General features: G+C 49.8%; 1 protein-coding gene across 4 annotated transcripts in view; it reads left to right on the top strand.

Moving 5' to 3' along the window:
• The first annotated feature begins 10,780 nt into the window (after positions 1 to 10,780).
• The window catches only part of LOC134936152 (oocyte zinc finger protein XlCOF7.1-like), a 70,596-nt gene continuing 69,265 nt past the window's right edge, over positions 10,781 to 12,111 (top strand). For all 4 annotated transcript variants that reach the window (XM_063931068.1, XM_063931069.1, XM_063931070.1 and 1 more), the window contains exon 1: positions 10,781 to 10,880. The gene's annotated coding sequence lies outside the window, so the exon portion shown is untranslated. The remainder of the gene's footprint in view (positions 10,881 to 12,111) is intronic.

The raw sequence follows: 12,111 nt of genomic DNA on the forward strand, positions 1-12,111 counted from the left end.
AACATATTTCCGCTATATGCGGTGATAATGTTTTGCAGCTACATCTTTCCTGGCTTTAATCAGCGTAGGAATGACTTCTTCCGGAATGCCCTTTTCCTTTAGGATCCGGCGTTCAACCGCCATGCCGTCAAACGCAGCCGCGGTAAGTCTTGGAACAGACAGGGCCCCTGCTGCAGCAGGTCTTGTCTGAGCGGTAGAGGCCATGGGTCCTCTGAGATCATTTCTTGAAGTTCTGGGTACCAAGCTCTTCTTGGCCAATCCGGAACAATGAGTATAGTTCTTACTCTTCTCCTTCTTATTATCCTCAGCACCTTTGGTATGAGAGGAAGAGGAGGGAACACATAAACCGACCAGTACACCCACAGTGTCACTAGAGCGTCCACCGCTATCGCCTGAGGGTCCCTTGACCTGGCGCAATATTTTTCTAGCTTTTTGTTGAGGCGGGACGCCATCATGTCCACCTGTGGCCTTTCCCAACGGTTTGTAATCAGCCGGAAGACGTCTGGATGAAGTCCCCACTCTCCCGGGTGGAGGTCGTGCCTGCTGAGGAAGTCTGCTTCCCAGTTGTCCACTCCCGGAATGAACACTGCTGACAGTGCTAACACGTGATTTTCCGCCCATCGGAGAATCCTTGTGGCTTCTGCCATTGCCATCCTGCTTCTCATGCCGCCCTGTCGGTTTACATGGGCGACCGCCGTGATGTTGTCTGACTGAATCAGTATCGGCCGACTTTGAAGCAGGGGTCTTGCCTGACTTAGGGCATTGTAAATGGCTCTTAGTTCCAGAATATTTATGTGTAGGGACATCTCCTGGCTTGACCATAGTCCTTGGAAATTGCGGTGATAATGTTTTGCAGCTACATCTTTCCTGGCTTTAATCAGCGTAGGAATGACTTCTTCCGGAATGCCCTTTTCCTTTAGGATCCGGCGTTCAACCGCCATGCCGTCAAACGCAGCCGCGGTAAGTCTTGGAACAGACAGGGCCCCTGCTGCAGCAGGTCCTGTCTGAGCGGCAGAGGCCATGGGTCCTCTGAGATTAACTCTTGAAATTCCGGGTACCAAGACCTTCTTGGCCAATCCGGAACAATGAGTATAAGGGGTAATTCTGAGTTGAATGTAGCAGGAACTTTGTTAGCAGTTGGGCAAAATCATGTGCACTGCAGGGGAGGCAGATATAACATGTGCAGAGAGAGATAGATTTGGGTGTGGCGAGTTCAATCTGCAATCTAAATTGCAGTGTAAAAATAAAGCAGCCAGTATTTACCCTGCACAGAAACAAAATAACCCACCCAAATCTAACTCTCTCTGCAAATGTTATATCTGCCCCCCTGCAGTGCACATGGTTTTGCCCAACTGCTAAAAAATTTCCTGCTGCGATCAACTTGATAGTTTTCCTTATTATCCTCAGTACCTTGGGTATGAGAGGAAGAGGAGGGAACACATAAACCGACCGGTACACCCACGGTGTCACTAGAGCGTCCACCGCTATAGCCTGAGGGTCCCGTGACCTGGCGCAATAGTTTTCTAGTTTTTTGTTTAGGCGGGACGCCATCATGTCCACCTGTGGCTTTTCCCAATGGTTTACTATCTGTTGGAAGACTTCTGGATGAAGTCCCCACTCTCCCGGGTGGAGGTCGTGTCTGCTGAGGAAGTCCGCTTCCCAGTGTCCACTCCCGGAATGAACACTGCTGACAGTGCTAACACGTGATTCTCTGCCCATCGGAGAACCCTTGTGGCTTCTGCCATTGCCGCCCTGCTTCTTGTGCCGCCCTGTCGGTTTACATGGGCGACAGCCGTGATGTTGTCTGACTGGATCAGAACCGGTTGGTTTTGAAGCAGGGCCTTTGCCTGACTCAGGGCATTGTAAATGGCCCTCAGTTCCAGAACATTTATGTGTAGGGAAGTCTCGTGACTTGTCCAAAGTCCTTGGAAGTTTCTTCCCAGCGTGACTGCCCCCCAGCCTCGAAGGCTGGCATCCGTGGTCACCAGGACCCAGTCCTGTATGCCGAATCTGCGGCCCTCCACGAGATGAGCACTCTGCAGCCACCACAAGAGAAACACCCTGGTCCTTGGAGACAGGGTTATCAGCCGATGCATTTGAAGATGTGATCCGGACCATTGGTCCAAGAGGTCCCACTGAAATATTCTGGCATGGAACCTGCCGAATGGGATCGCTTCGTAGGAAGCTACCATTTTTCCCAGGACTCGTGTACAGTGATGCACCGACACCTGTTTTGGTTTTAGGAGGCTTCTGACCAGAGACGACAGCTCCTTGGCTTTCTCCTCTGGGAGAAACACTTTTTTCTGGACTGTATCCAGAATCATTCCCAGGAACAGTAGACGTGTCGCAGGAGCTAGCTGTGACTTTGGAATATTCAGAATCCAACCATGCTGGTGTAGCACCTCCTGAGAGAGTGCTACGCCCACTAACAACTGCTCTCTGGATCTCGCTTTTATCAGGAGATCGTCCAAGTATGGGATAATTAAAACTCCCTTTTTTCGAAGGAGTATCATCATTTCGGCCATTACTTTGGTAAATACCCTCGGTGCCGTGGACAGGCCGAACGGCAACGTCTGGAATTGGTAATGACAATCCTGTACCACAAATCTGAGGTACTCCTGGGGAGGATGGTAAATGGGGACATGTAGGTAAGCATCCTTGATGTCCAGAGATACCATGTAATCCCCCTCTTCCAGGCTTGCAATAACCGCCCTGAGCGATTCCATCTTGAACCTGAATTTTTTTATAAATGTGTTCAAGGATTTTAAATTTAAAATGGGTCTCACCGAACCGTCCGGTTTCGGTACCACAAACATTGTGGAATAGTAACCCCGTCCTTGTTGAAGTAGGGGCACTTTGACTATCACCTGCTGGGAATACAGCTTGTGAATTGCCTCTAACACAGCCTCCCTGTCTGAGGGAGTCGTTGGTAAGGCAGATTTGAGGAAACGGCGGGGGGGTAATGTCTCGAATTCCAGCTTGTACCCCTGAGATACCACTTGAAGGATCCAGGGATCACTTGTGAGCGAGCCCACTGATTGCTGAAATTTTTGAGACGGGCCCCCACCGTACCTGGCTCCGCCTGTTGAGCCCCAGCGTCATGCGGCGGACTTAGCTGATGAAGCGGGGGAGGAATTTTGTTCCTGGGAAATGGCTGAATGCTGCAGCTTTTTCCCTCTACTTCTGCCTCTGGGCAGAAAGGACGCGCCTCTACCTCGCCTGCTCTTTTGAAAACGAAAGGACTGCACCTGATAATACGGTGCATTATTTGGTTGTGAGGGGACATGTGGTAAAAAAGCTGACTTCCCAGCCGTTGCTGTGGACACCAGGTCCGAAAGACCATCCCCGAACAACTCCTCACCCTTGTAAGGCAAAACTTCCATGTGCCTTTTAGAATCTGCATCCCCTGACCACTGCCGGGTCCATAACCCTCTCCTTGCAGAAATGGACAGTGCACTGATTTTAGATGCCAGCCGGCAAATATCCCTCTTTGCATCTCTTATGTAAAAGACCGCGTCTTTAATATGCTCTATGTTAAGCAATATAGTGTCCCTGTCTAGGGTGTCAATGTTTTCTGACAGGGATTCTGACCACGCAGCTGCAGCACTGCACATCCAGGCTGAAGCAATAGCTGGTCTCAGTATAACACCAGTGTGTGTATATATAGCCTTCAGGAGAGCCTCCTGCTTTCTATCAGCAGGTTCCTTTAGGGCGGCCGTATCCGGAGACGGTAGTGCCACCTTTTTTGATAAACGTGAAAGCGCTTTATCCACCCTAGGTGGTGTTTCCCAACGTGACCTATCCTCTGGCGGGAAAGGGTACGCCATTAGTAATTTTTTTGAAATCACCAATTTTCTATCGGGGGAAGCCCATGCTACCTCACACACATCATTTAATTCTTCAGAAGGGGAAAAGACTACTGGTAGTTTTTTCTCCCCAAACATAATACCCTTTTTTGTGGTACCTGGGGTTACATCAGAAATGTGTAAAACATTTTTCATTGCCTCAATCATATAACGAGTGGCCCTAGTAGACATTACATTTGCGTCATCGTCGTCGACACTGGTATCAGTATCCGTGTCGACACCCGTGTCTGCCATCTGAGGTAGCGGGCGCTTTAAAGCCCCGGATGGACTTTGAGACGCCTGGGCAGGCACGAGCTGAGAAGCCGGCTGTCCCGCATTTGGCATGTCGTCAAATTTTTTATGTAAGGAGTCGACTCTTTCGCGTAATTCCTTCCACAAGTCCATCCACTCAGGTGTCTGCCCCGCAGGGGGTGACAACACATTTATCGGCACCTGCTTCTCCTCCACATCAGCCTCCTCATCAAACATGTCGACACAGCCGTACCGACACACCGCACACACACAGGGAATGCTCTGATAGAAGACAGGACCCCACAAAGCCCTTTGGGGAGACAGAGTGAGAGTATGCCAGCACACACCAGAGCGCTATATAATACAGGGATTAACTAAATTATATCCCCTTATAGCTGCTGTATATGTATATTGCGCCTCATTTTAGTGCCCCCCCTCTCTTTTTAACCCTTTCTGTAGTGTAGTCTGCAGGGGAGAGCCAGGGAGCTTCCTTCCAGCGGAGCTGTGAGGGAGAAATGGCGCCAGTGTGCTGAGGGAGATAGCTCCGCCCCCTTTTCGGCTGACTTTTCTCCTGCTGTTTTCTGTATTCTGGCAGGGGTAATTATCACATATATATCCTCTGGGGCTATATATTGTGATATATTTGCCAGCCAAGGTGTATTTATTGCTGCTCAGGGCGCCCCCCCCTAGCGCCCTGCACCCTCAGTGACCGAAGTGTGAAGTGTGTATGAGTAGCAATGGCGCACAGCTGCAGTGCTGTGCGCTACCTTGGAGAAGACTGATGTCTTCAGCCGCCGATTTTCCGGACTCTTCTTGCTTCTGGCTCTGTAAGGGGGCCGGCGGCGCGGCTCCGGGACCGAACATCAATGGCCGGTTCCATGCGGTCGATCCCTCTGGAGCTAATGGTGTCCAGTAGCCTAAGAAGCCCAAACTACCCACAGTTAGGTAGGTTCGCTTCTTCTCCCCTTAGTCCCTCGTTGCAGTGAGCCTGTTGCCAGCAGGTCTCACTGTAAAATAAAAAACCTAAAATATACTTTCTTTCTAGGAGCTCAGGAGAGCCCCTAGTGTGCATCCAGCTCGAGCCTGGCACAGGATTCTAACGGAGGTCTGGAGGAGGGTCATAGTGGGAGGAGCCAGTGCACACCAGGTAGTCCTAAATCTTTCTTAGATGTGCCCAGTCTTCTGCGGAGCTGCTATTCCCCATGGTCCTTACGGAGTCCCCAGCATCCACTAGGACGTCAGAGAAATACAGATACTGCGCCTAAATTTAGTGCCCCCCCCCCCTCTTTTTTACCCTATGAAGCCTGGAAACTGCAGGGGAGAGCCTTGGGAGCGTCCTTCCAGCGGAGCTGTGAGAGGAAATGGCGCCAGTGTGCTGAGGGAGATAGCCCCGCCCCTTTCTCTGCAGCTTTTCCCGCTTTTTTATGGAATATATGGCAGGGGATTTTACACATATGTAGTCTTAATGACTATATTATGTGTTATTTTGCCAGTAAGGTACTCTTATTGCAGCCCCAGGGCACCCCCCCCCCCCAGCGCCCTGCACCCACCAGTGACCGGAGTCTGTGGTGTGCATGGGGAGCAATAGCGCACAGCTGCAGTGCTGTGCGCTGCCTTAATGAAGGCCGAAGTCTTCTGCCGCCGATTTTCCGGAACATCATCTTGCTTCTGGCTCTGCAAGGGGGACGGCGGCGCGGCTCCGGGACCGGACGACCGAGGCTGGGCCTGTGTTCGATCCCTCTGGTGCTAATGGTGTCCAGTAGCCTAAGAAGCCCAAGCTAGCTGCAAGCAGGTAGGTCCGCTTCTCTCCCCTAAGTCCCTCGTAGCAGTGAGTCTGTTGCCAGCAGATCTCACTGAAAATAAAAAACCTAAATATAACTTTCTTTTCTAAGAGCTCAGGAGAGCCCCTAGTGTGCATCCAGCTCGGCCGGGCACAAAATTCTAACTGAGGTCTGGAGGAGGGTCATAGTGGGAGGAGCCAGTGCACACCAGGTAGTCCTAAAGCTTTCTTTAGTTGTGCCCAGTCTCCTGCGGAGCCGCTATTCCCCATGGTCCTTACGGAGTCCCCAGCATCCACTTAGGACGTCAGAGAAACAACCTTTATTGCAATAATCATATAATGAATACTTTTGGCCACCCTTGGGTGTAACCTCGCATCATCGTAGTCGACACTGGAATCAGAATCCGTGTCAGTATCAGCGTCTGCTACTTGGGACAGGGGACGTTTTTGAGACCCTGAAGGGCCATGTGACACAGCCAAAGCCATGGATTGACTCCCTGTTCTATCCATGGACTCTGCTTTGTCCAACCTCTGATGTAATAAAGACACATTTGCATTTAAAACATTCAGCATATCCATCCAATCATGTGTCGGCATTGCCGACGGAGACACCACAATCATCTGCTCCACCTCCTCCTTAGATGAGCCTTCCGCTTCAGACATGCCGACACACGCGTACCGACACCCCCACACACTCAGGGATATATCTATATGGAGACAGTTCCCCAATAAGGCCCTTTGGAGAGACAGAGAGAGAGTATGCCAGCACACACCCAACGCCAACTGACACTGGAAACCAAATTCCCAGACCAAACAGCGCTTTTATATAAATATATAATTATACACTCACTGCGCCAATAAAAAGTGCCCCCCCCCCCCCTCTTTTTTGCCCTCTGTCACAGTGTTCAGCAGGGGAGAGTCCGGGGAGCCAGCTTCTCTGCAGTGTGCTTTGGAGAAAATGGCGCTGGTTAGTGCTGGAGGATCAAGCTCCGCCCCCTCAGCGGCGGGCTTCGGTCCCGGTCAAATTTATTATACTGGCGGGGGATTCTATAGTGCCACCGCAGCCTCTATATATATTATTAGCCAGTCCCAAGAGGTTTATAACTGCTGCCCAGGGCGCCCCCCCTGCGCCCTGCACCCTTCAGTGCCCGCTGTGTGTGGGAGCAATGGTGCTGCGCGTTACCTCAGAGAAGATCTGAAGTCTTCAGCCGCCTTTGAAGTCTTCTTTCTTCTTATACTCACCCGGCTTCTATCTTCCGGCTCTGTGAGGAGGAAGGCGGCGCGGCTCCGGGAAGAACGGCAAGGGTGAGACCTGCGTTCCGACCCTCTGGAGCTAATGGTGTCCAGTAGCCTAAGAAGCAGAGTCTATCATTTAAGTAGGTCTGCTTCTCTCCCCTCAGTCCCACGATGCAGGGAGCCTGTTGCCGGCAGTGTTCCCTGAAAATAAAAAACCTAACAAAATTATTTTTCAGAGAAACTCAGTAGAGCTCTCCTGTAGTGCACCTGCTGCCCAGGGCGCCCCCCCTGCGCCCTTCAGTGCCCGCTGTGTGTGGGAGCAATGGCGCTGCACGTTACCTCAGAGAAGATCTGAAGTCTTCAGCCGCCTTTGAAGTCTTCTTTCTTCTTATACTCACCCGGCTTCTATCTTCCGGCTCTGTGAGGAGGAAGGCGGCGCGGCTCCGGGACGAACGGCAAGGGTGAGACCTGCGTTCCGACCCTCTGGAGCTAATGGTGTCCAGTAGCCTAAGAAGCAGAGCCTATCATTTAAGTAGGTCTGCTTCTCTCCCCACAGTCCCATGATGCAGGGAGCCTGTTGCCAGCAGTGCTCCCTGAAAATAAAAAACCTAACAAAATTCTTTTTCAGAGAAACTCAGTAGAGCTCCCCTGTAGTGCACCCAGTCTCCTCTGGGCACAGGATCTAACTGAGGTCTGGAGGAGGGGCATAGAGGGAGGAGCCAGTGCACACCCATCTAAAGTTCTTTATAGTGCCCATGTCTCCTGCGGAGCCCGTCTATACCCCATGGTCCTTACGGAGTCCCCAGCATCCTCTAGGACGTAATAGAAATACATTTATGCTTTTGTACAACACGCTGCACATCAGTGATGAGCAGCCTCATATACTACAGTAGTTAAATGCAAGTAGAAAAGCCAGCGCTTTTAGCAATTACTTTTAAACTCTGCCCATTATGTTGCCTGACTCTACTCACTGGCCCGTCATGTTGCCCTTTTCCACCCATCAGTCTGTTGCGTCGCCAGGCTGCACTCAACGGTTCTTTGCATCACCATACTGCACTCATCGGCCCATTATGTCACCCAACTCTAGTCATCGGTCCATTTTACTATTACACTATGGCCCTCATTCCGAGTTGATCGCTCGCTGCCGATTTTCGCAGCGCAGCGATCAGGTTGAAAAACGGCATTTCTGCCCATGCGCATGGTACGCAGCGCACATGCGCTAAGTACTTTCACACAAAACATTGTAGTTTTACAGAAGCTCGAGCGATGCTTTTCAGTCGCTCTAGTGTTCGTTGTTTGATTGACAGGAAGTGGGTGTTTCTGGGTGGCAACTCAGCGTTTTCAGGGAGTGTGCTAAAAAACGCAGGCGTGCCAGGTAAACACGCAGGAGTGGCTGGCCGAACGCAGGGCGTGTTTATGACGTCAAACCAGGAACTAAACAGACTGCAGTCATCGCTAGCTAGGAGTAAGTCTTGAGCCATTCTGAAACTGCATGAAATTTTTTAGTTGCAGAACTGCTAACCTTTCGATTGCATTACTGCTAAGCTAAGATAAACTCCCTGAGGGCGGCGGCCTAGTGTTTACATTGCTGCTAAAAGCAGCTTGCGAGCGATCAACTCGGAATGAGGGCCTATATCACTAGAATAGTGTTCATTCTAGCACCCTGCACCTTTCAAAACCTGTGCAGTTCCTCTTTCCTGCCTGGGGTGTCGCTCTCTGCTCTGGTGCTTCTCAGCACACACAGGTCTGTATAAAAGCATGGAGTAACAGATCAGAGTGTGCTGAGAAGCACCACAGCAGAGAGCGACACCCTTGGCAGGAAAGAGGAACTGCACAGATTTTGAAAAGTGCAGGGTGCTAGAATGAACACTAGTAGAATGAGTACGTCATCACTAGATGGGCCTCGCCGGCTCACTACATCACCAGGTGGGGTTCACCGGCTCCCTACATCACCAGACGGGACTGACTAGCTATGTCACCAGTACGGGTTCATCGGCTTGCAACACCACCTGACGGAGCTCACCAGTTCACTACTGTACATCACCAGGTGGGGTTCACTGGCTCCCTACATCACCAGATGGGACTGACTAGCTACGTCACCAGTAGGGGCTCATCGGCTCGCAACACCACCCGACGGAGTTCAGCAGCTCACTACATTACCAGACAGGGTTTACCGGCTCACTACATCACAAGAATGGACCAATGACATCACCAAAAGGGACTAACTACATCACCAATTGGACTCACTGTCTCAATACATCACTAGACAGAGCTCCTCTGCTCACTACATCACCAGCTCACTATAAAACCATAAAGGGCTCACCAGCTCACTACATCACCAGGCAGAGCTCACCGGCACGCAACATCACCAGAAGGAGCTCACCGGATTACTAGATCACAGCCAGAGCTCACCATTTCCATTCATTGTTTAGGCTGGCCATAACAGAAGGCAGTCAATTGACCGCCAGTCGGGATCTCTGCTCTCACTACACTGACGCCGGAAACCCAACAACAGGCGATATACCAGCGGTCATAATCCAGACCGCCGGCTGGTATCCCCACTCGGGGTGTGGGTCCACGTCACCACCCGAGGGAGAATAGAACCCTGTGGCGACCGAAGGTTGCGACTGAACCGGAAGAGTGGCGAGTGTAGCGAGCCCGCGAGGTGACACACTGCGCTTGTGTCCGGGATCCCGGCATCGGTCTCCTGACTTGGGTCAGTAAGGAGGGCCAGCAAGAGCAGCCATCATACTGGCGAGCATATATAGTTGTTAAGGGATTATGAAAGCAGAAAATGCGAAATGCTACACTATTATGTCATATTCCAGAGTTTCTCAGTCTGCCAGGTTTTAAAGATATTTATGCTTGAGTCCAGATGGTTAAATCAAATTGAATGAAGTAATAATTAAGACATCTGTGCTAAAGCATAGATATCTTTAAAACCTTGGGCTGTAATGGAGGAATTTGGGAAACTCTGCCATATAATGTATTATATTGCTGTGTCCAAAGTTTCCTGCTGACAACAGACTGGCTCTGTAATCCCATCAGAATACAGGAGAAATGGACCATATATGAACAGAAAGTGTCACATGTCCCCTCAGCCTCTCTCACCCTGCCAAACAGCGCAACTGTCCCTGCAGACTCTCTCACCCTGTCTAATTGTACCCGCACTCTCACACTGCGTCACGACTACATCTGGCCCTGCAGAGTATCTCACCTTGTCCCCAGCCAGACATGTCCATTGATTCTGAGCATCTTGTCCTGTCACCCACCAGACGAACTGCCCTTGCAGAGCATCTCACCTTATCACCCACCAAACTGGTCCCCGCAGAGCATCTCGCCTTGTCATCCAGCAGACCTATACCCACAGAGCATCTCACCCTGTAACCCACTAGATCTGTGCCCGCAGAGCACCTCGCCCTGTTACCCACCAGGCCCTGCAGAGCATGTCACACTGTCACCTACCAAACATGTCCCCACAGAGCATCTCACCCCACTATGTTGTGCAGTTTATTAAGCCGCTTGTTAATAACCAAGACTCCTGCTAAGGAACTTTCCGATGAGAAGAAAAGCGGTCACGTGGTGTATTGAAAAAAAAAAAAACCCACTCCAAAAAACAACGACCACGTGATGTGACCTTCAGGCCAGACGGCGGATAGTTATGGTGTGCGCGTGGCGATCGCGCTGCATGCCGGGAGCTAGGTAGGGAGGGACTTAGGTTTGCAACACTTTGACGTAGACACCCGATCGGTGTGCTCCGTATACGGGTGAGTCTGAGTCACCCTATATACAGTTTACCGCTCAGTCACCATATATCCTCTGCCTGTCTATCGCTCATTAACCTAATACTGTCCTGTGTCTCCTCTATGTACCTCTCAGTCCCCGGGTACTGCTGTCTCCCTATATACTATGTACTGCCCTCTATATACCTCTGTCACACGAGGCTGAAGTTAGCTTCTTATTCGGCCAGCTTCTTATTCACTTCTTATTCTGCTCCAGCTTCTTACTCAGAAATTATTATATTAAAATAAATTAAATAAGGTTAGATCATTAAGTTAACATTGCATAAACTTCAAATAGTGTCCCTTACACCAATTTACATGACATTTTGCATTAAACAAAAATAATTTGGGCATGAAAATGGTGGTAAAGCGGGCACAGACACCAGATTTCATCATTTTGAATAAGAAGCTGTAGCTGTGCAAGGGTTAAACAGCGTTGGTCAACAGATTTGACACTTGAAACCCACACAGGGTGGTCACTTGCATATGTGATATGTAAGTGACCACCCTGTGTGAGTTTCAAGTGTCAAATCTGTTGACCAACGCTGTTTAACCCTTGCACAACTACAGCTTCTTATTCAAAATGATGAAATCTGGTGTCTGTGCCAGCTTTACCACCATTTTCATGCCCAAATGCTTGTTGGTCAAGGCAAATTGCATGTGGGTGATATGCAAGTGACCACCCTGTGTGAGTTTCAAGTGTCAAATCTTTTGACCAACGCTGTTTAACCCTTGCACAACTACAGCTTCTTATTCAAAATTATGAAATATGGTGTCTGTGCCCGCCTTGCCACCATTTTCATGCCCAAATTATTTTTGTTTAATGCAAAATGTCATGTAAATTGGTGTAAGGGACACTATTTGAAGTTTATGCAATGTTAACTGAGTGATCTATCCTTATTTAATTTATTTTAATATAATAATTTCTGAATAAGAAGCTGGAGCCGAATAAGAAGTGAATAAGAAGCTGGCCGAATAAGAAGCTAACTTCAGCCTCGTCTCTGTCACCCTATAATCACTAAACTGTTCTCTGTATACTGATCAGTCACCCTGCAATCACTATACTGCCCTCTGTATACCCCTCAGTCACCCTATATCTTCTAGCTACCTCTCTGTCACTGTGTTTCCTCTGTATATCACTGAGCCGCCCTCTATCATCTATTCTATTCTCTATATACTTTGCAGCCCCCCTTTATCCCATGTACCATCCTCTTTA

The sequence above is a fragment of the Pseudophryne corroboree genome, chromosome 6, assembly GCF_028390025.1.
Source record: "Pseudophryne corroboree isolate aPseCor3 chromosome 6, aPseCor3.hap2, whole genome shotgun sequence".
Lineage (NCBI taxonomy): Eukaryota > Metazoa > Chordata > Amphibia > Anura > Myobatrachidae > Pseudophryne > Pseudophryne corroboree.